The 5,639-nt window shown below is 43.4% G+C and overlaps 1 protein-coding gene across 1 annotated transcript in view; it reads right to left on the reverse strand.

The window, feature by feature from the left end:
* The window catches only part of HPSE2 (heparanase 2 (inactive)), a gene marked incomplete at both ends in the record, with an annotated part of 98,119 nt that overhangs the window by 87,208 nt on the left and 5,272 nt on the right, over positions 1–5,639 (reverse strand). The window lies entirely within an intron of this gene.

A 5,639-nucleotide genomic window follows, 5' to 3' on the forward strand; every position in this document is an offset into this window, starting at 1 on the left:
CAGGAGAAAGCAGTAAATAATAAATGAATGGACAGATGGAAAAGGGGTTAGAGTGAGCAACTGGAGAACAAGCCTTGGGAACCAAACTGCGTTCCCACCAGCAGGCAGTGCCCCCACTGAGCAGTGCGGGGCAGGCAGGAGCCAGGGTCCAGCCACAGAGATTATCCCCAGCGCTCCCCTCTCCTCTCTGTTTTCTCCATGAGTTAGCCCAGCCACAAAGCATGGGTCTGTCAGAGATGTATCCTGCATGCCACAGACACACAGACCTGATTCCTGGCTGCAAGTGTCCCACCAGCACATAAATAACCTGTTATTTTTCATGGGCAGCAAATACATAGGGACGGTAGCTGGAGCACTGAGGCTGGCGATACTCCTCTGATTGCAGCAAAATTTGTTGCTATGTCACAATTTGCTAGGAATTTTTTTTTAATGCAGAGAAAACACCAGGCACCATGTTTCCTGCTCTGTCCACATCAGCAGCTACTTTCTCAAAGCCTGCATTCAAGAAAACCTAGTGGGACCATCATCATGGCTTGGCTTTGTGGACGAAGATTTGGGAAGGGCTTTACCCACGCTTACTGCATGTGCGCTGATAATCCACATCAGAAATACATACACAAGGTCTCTAGGCTGAGAAAAATAATCTAATTAAATTATTGGTGAGAAAATACTGGATGAAAGAATCCAAAGGAATATTTAAAGGGAGGTTTTCTGCTTTCTTTTTAGGTGGTTCAGATAGCCAAAATCAGCCTATTCCACCACCATGCTAGAAGGGAATTTTGGCTGAAAACCCATCCTTACGCAGTGGTATAGAGAGCAAAAATAGAAAACAATATAAGCCATGATTGTAAAGCTAAAGAAACACCAACTGACTGCAAATTACAAACTGTAGAAAATTAATATGGTATTTAAAAAAAAACACAATGGAAGCACTCATGCCTTGACAAGTTAATAAAGGGAATTTAAATATAGAGGAAAGAAGGAAAATAAGCAGAGATATGGATCCGTTATTTTGTACACATGGTAAAATTACTAATGAACTACAAAAATATAAATATATGCACTCTGTATTTAAGAAAGATATGGTGATGAGCTCATAAGATAATATGCTTCACAGTTTACTAATGACCAAGAGATGTATTAGATAACATCTGCTTTAGATAAACACTGTTAAATAACCCACCCTAGATAATTTGCACCTCTGAGTGTGCTAAGGAGATCTCTGACCCATTGATGCGAATTTTTAATAAATCTTGGAATGCCAAGTAATTCTAGAAGGGAAGGAGAGCCCTAACCCCATGCCGACACTTAGGCAGGACTGGCTGACCTAGGGAGCAACAGCCAGTCAGCCTGACAGCAGACCTAGACAGGGTAATTAAGAGGCACTAAGAGAATCTACCGATAATTCATTATACTCATGTCTCAGCTAATTACCAGCCAACATATGTTGTACAGAGTCAAGCCCTGTTCAGCTGATGGCTTGATTTAAGAACTTGTGGTAATAGACATAATCTGTTGTAACTAGATGGATAGAAGAGGCTAATGAGACAAAAACATATCCATTGGCTGCTTCCCGTCCCACAGGATGCAGTGTTTTTACCAATCATTTAGATAAATATAGATATAAGATCCCTAGAGACAGCTTGCAGATAGCACAAATGTAAGCTAGTAAAAACCAAACAAAACAGCCCCCATGTACCCCGTTCAGCCAAGCACAAGATAATACACGTGCAGGAAAACAGTATAGAGCTTGTATCTCCAGGATGGAAAAGGAGCTACGAAGGGACTTTGGTGAAGTGAAGCTTAAGGAGCCAAAGCTATTCAGCTTATGAAAGAGGAAAACCCACAAGATTCCACTTGCAGGCATTACATTAGTGTGGGGGGAGAGGGGGTTTCTAACCTGACAGCAGGAGGTAAGGCAAGCACCAGGGGTTGAAAGTCAGGGTTAGGCACAATGCCAAAGAGGAAAACTATCACCAAGACAGCAGAGGATGAGAAATATCACACAAGGAGGTCTGGATGATCTTGGGGCCCAGCATAAAATCAGGAAGTAAAATTCAGTAGTACAAAGAGCAGGTATAAAAACCTCTGTGTAACTTAAGAGTGGAAGGAACCCAGACACTGGCACACTGGGGGTCTGCTTTAGGCTACAAAATCAGGGAGGTCAGAAGCCAAGGCTTATTGGGAGCATCTGAAACACAGAATCCACTGGTAATTAGGGACCTTTAACTGCCCACACATTTTCCGGGAAAGGAAGACATCAGACATAGCCTTGCACCAAGAAAAAAATTGTGAAAGAAGAGACAGGAACGAAACTAGGAGGAGGCTCCTTAATGTTTGATTCTCATCAACAAGGGGAAAAAAAAAAAAAAAACGGGAAAAACCATGAAGGTGCAAAGCACCATGGGCAAGGGAGCCCGAAACAAGTGTCTGCGCTAGTTAGGAATGGAAGGGGAAATGGCAGCAGAGTAAAAACAGTGCTTTGTAAGGACAGAGGCTTCAGCAGACTCAGAGGGTTGGCAAGCGAGATCTCATGCAGAATGAAAAGGGAGTTCAGGAAAGACGGTGTTTTATAAACACGCAGCAAGATAAGAGGGAAAATACAAATTATCTCAGTGCGGGGGTATGATAAGGGTAATTCACAGACTCCTCCATGGCTTGCAGCACATGAAGGAGGAATGGAAACTCCATCAGGCTAACGTGGATGAGCACAAAGGAACGACACCAGGAGAGAGGGACAGAGCGGAAGAACCAAGTGTTCAACAGAAACTGCTCACAGCAGGGATTGCCAGCGGTACGGAGATGTTTGATAACTGCATCGATGGGAAGAGGCAGTCCAAAGAGTTCATCACCTCCCAAGCAGGAAGAAAAGGTTAATAGATTGGTTTATGCCACTGAACACGCCACAAGCCCTTCCAAAGCTGTTAGTGCATGTCTGCCCTTCCCCCTTCCCCTGAAATCTGTTTTCTGTTAGGTTTATGTGTTTTCTTTATTCTCTACACTGCACCCAGAAGTGGCTGGTTCTGGTAATGATGTTACATATTATAACATACATATAATTGCTAATTTTAAGATGCATAATTTTTAAAATATCTTTTCTTGTGAGGGTAGTGAAATTAGACAGTAAATTGAATTTAATAAATTCTGAACATGTCGTGAGAAGCCATGTTCCCCACAGTTACAAAAGCAATAACCAAAGCAGATAATGAGAAAGCCAAAGTGTTGCTTAACAGACTAGAGAGTGTCACCTGAAAAAGAGATTCACCTTCATGACCTCTCTCACACACACACACATGCCGTCAGCGCACGAGTTGTAAAACTACTAATTAGGGTAAGAGAAGGCGGGAGATCCCAGGGGTTTGGCTCACAGCTGTCTCAGGAAGCGAAGAGGTATAAATTGGGACACAATTTCACAATAGCCAACAACTCAAAGCCAAAATGTTTAATGCTTTTGTTAGTTCAGACTTCATGAAAAAGGATAGCTAAGACCACAAACTTAATACAATTAAAAGCAGCAGAGTAGAAGCGTGAGGCATAGTAGTGCACAAGCAGAATGAAAAATACTGAAGTTCAATGTTTTCAAACAGGCTGAGGTGAGTCAGCAACTATCTCTGGGAATTTCTGGAAGACAAATGAGGTTTCAAAAGACCAGAAAACGGCAAATGTAGTGGATCTATTCAACAGGTTGAAGAATCGAGGAAATTGCAGGCCCGTCAACATAACTTCAATTCCTGGAAAAATTTTGAAACAAATCATGAAACAATCCATCTGCAAGGGAGGACTGGAAGCAATAGCCCTGCCACGTGAAGGCAACCTGCCATCTCTTTGACAGAGCAAAAGAGTCTCATATGTGAGATAGAGGCAACAGATGTTCTGTACCTTTACTTTCACCAGGCTTTACCTCCAGTTTCCTATAACATTTTAATTAGAAAATTAGGAAAATAAGGAGCCTAGATAAAATTCCATATGGGGAAAACACACACTTGTTTGGGAAACTGTACCCAGAAGTGTAGGCATGAACAATAAATACTGTACCAAAACCCAACATGATTATACAGGTGTATGCAGACAGAAGCGTCACACACAACATACATGAAATAACCCTGCTGCTCTTCTCAGTCAAGAAAGGCTTCGGCTACAATACTGGGCTCATTTTGAGGCAACGTGCTTCAAGAACAGCCCAGACCAAGTGGAGAGAGCCCAAGGGACCCCAACCAAACACAGACCACAAAAAATTGTAAAGAGGTATGAAAGGGATCTCAAGATGCAGAATCAACGTGTGTCACTCAATTTGAAAATAACATGAGGAAAAAGAAAACGAAAGGCAGTTGTTCAGTGTAGAGAACAACAGTCTTTGGGGAAACAAGATAACAAGCCTCAAATATGTAAAAGATTTCTGCAAAGAGGAAAGGAGTGCTGTAAGCTGCTCTCTGTATCCGTGGGGAGAGGACATGATGTAATGGGCTTAAACTGAAGCAAGAGATTTTAAAAACACCAACGCCATATCGATATTTACACCCCAGAGCCGACTTCTGAAGGAGGGTGCATCGCTCCCATCACAGGAGGTTTAAGAACAAGGATAAAGCCACATCTTTTGAATCAACACAGCCTGGGCAATGCCAGTGCCCGGCTGCCGGGCCCGGCAACCTGTTGGCTTTACACAGGCATGCCCAGGAAGGCAACAGATTTCAGCTATGCACCAAACACCCACGGAAAATGGTGTAGTAAAAACAAAGAGCCACTTTGCTTCAGAATGAGCTCATATAAACAACTGATAATGGAACAAAAATACTCAGTTACGAAAGATTGTTTTCCATGGTTTATTTTCCCCAGCACAATCCCCTCAGTTCTGATCTTGACGTCTCAGAAGGCACCTGTAAACCACCCTCGAAAGGGACCCAGCAACTCTGGTGGTCATTGACTATGGGCTCAGTACCGATACTGTTTTAACAACATATTACAATTTTTTTTGGTCCGTCCCTCCCAGGAAACCCCGCAATGTTTCACAGTGATTCTCTCTCCCCTCCCTCTTTCCAAGGGAGCTGATGACATTATTGCCTTCCCCTCACTGACGAGGCTTCTCCTCCAGTACCACAGTTGTGTTAATCATGGAGACAAACTCAGGGAAATTATTGTAACTGCGTATTTAGCATTCAGTGCTGCTTTTTCCTTTTTCAGCACTAACAAAGAGTTCAAGCCCCCCAAAGTTTGTCCAGTCTTACAACCATTTCAGCTGGTCACATAAAAGATCTTGCCTCTCCTTATGCACCTTTCCCCAAGCAGAGGCCAGGTACAGCTGATCTGTCACAGAAAAGGCTAGAAGATGCCCTCTTGAGGTCCTTTGCAGATCTATTTTGTACAATGCTGTGGATAACGTGTGCAACGTAAGGGGCTGCGACAGACAGACAGACACTCGTAGGCCTGTTACACACCCCAGAGAACACTCTCCTTGAAGAAAAGCTGGAGAGCAAGCGCAGTTTAGACCACCCCAGTGCTGCACCCACTAACTAAAACAGCTGAGATAACGTATCACTGCTGTGCAGACCACAGCATGCTTAGGCTGCTGATCCCAAACAAGCTCACAAAAAGGCAAGGAAGCTGCACTTACCTCTGCAACAACCTCCCAGGACCCACCTCAC

The sequence above is a fragment of the Buceros rhinoceros genome, unplaced genomic scaffold (assembly GCF_000710305.1).
Source record: "Buceros rhinoceros silvestris isolate BGI_N320 unplaced genomic scaffold, ASM71030v1 scaffold11035, whole genome shotgun sequence".
In the NCBI taxonomy this organism is placed as follows: Eukaryota; Metazoa; Chordata; class Aves; order Bucerotiformes; family Bucerotidae; genus Buceros; species Buceros rhinoceros.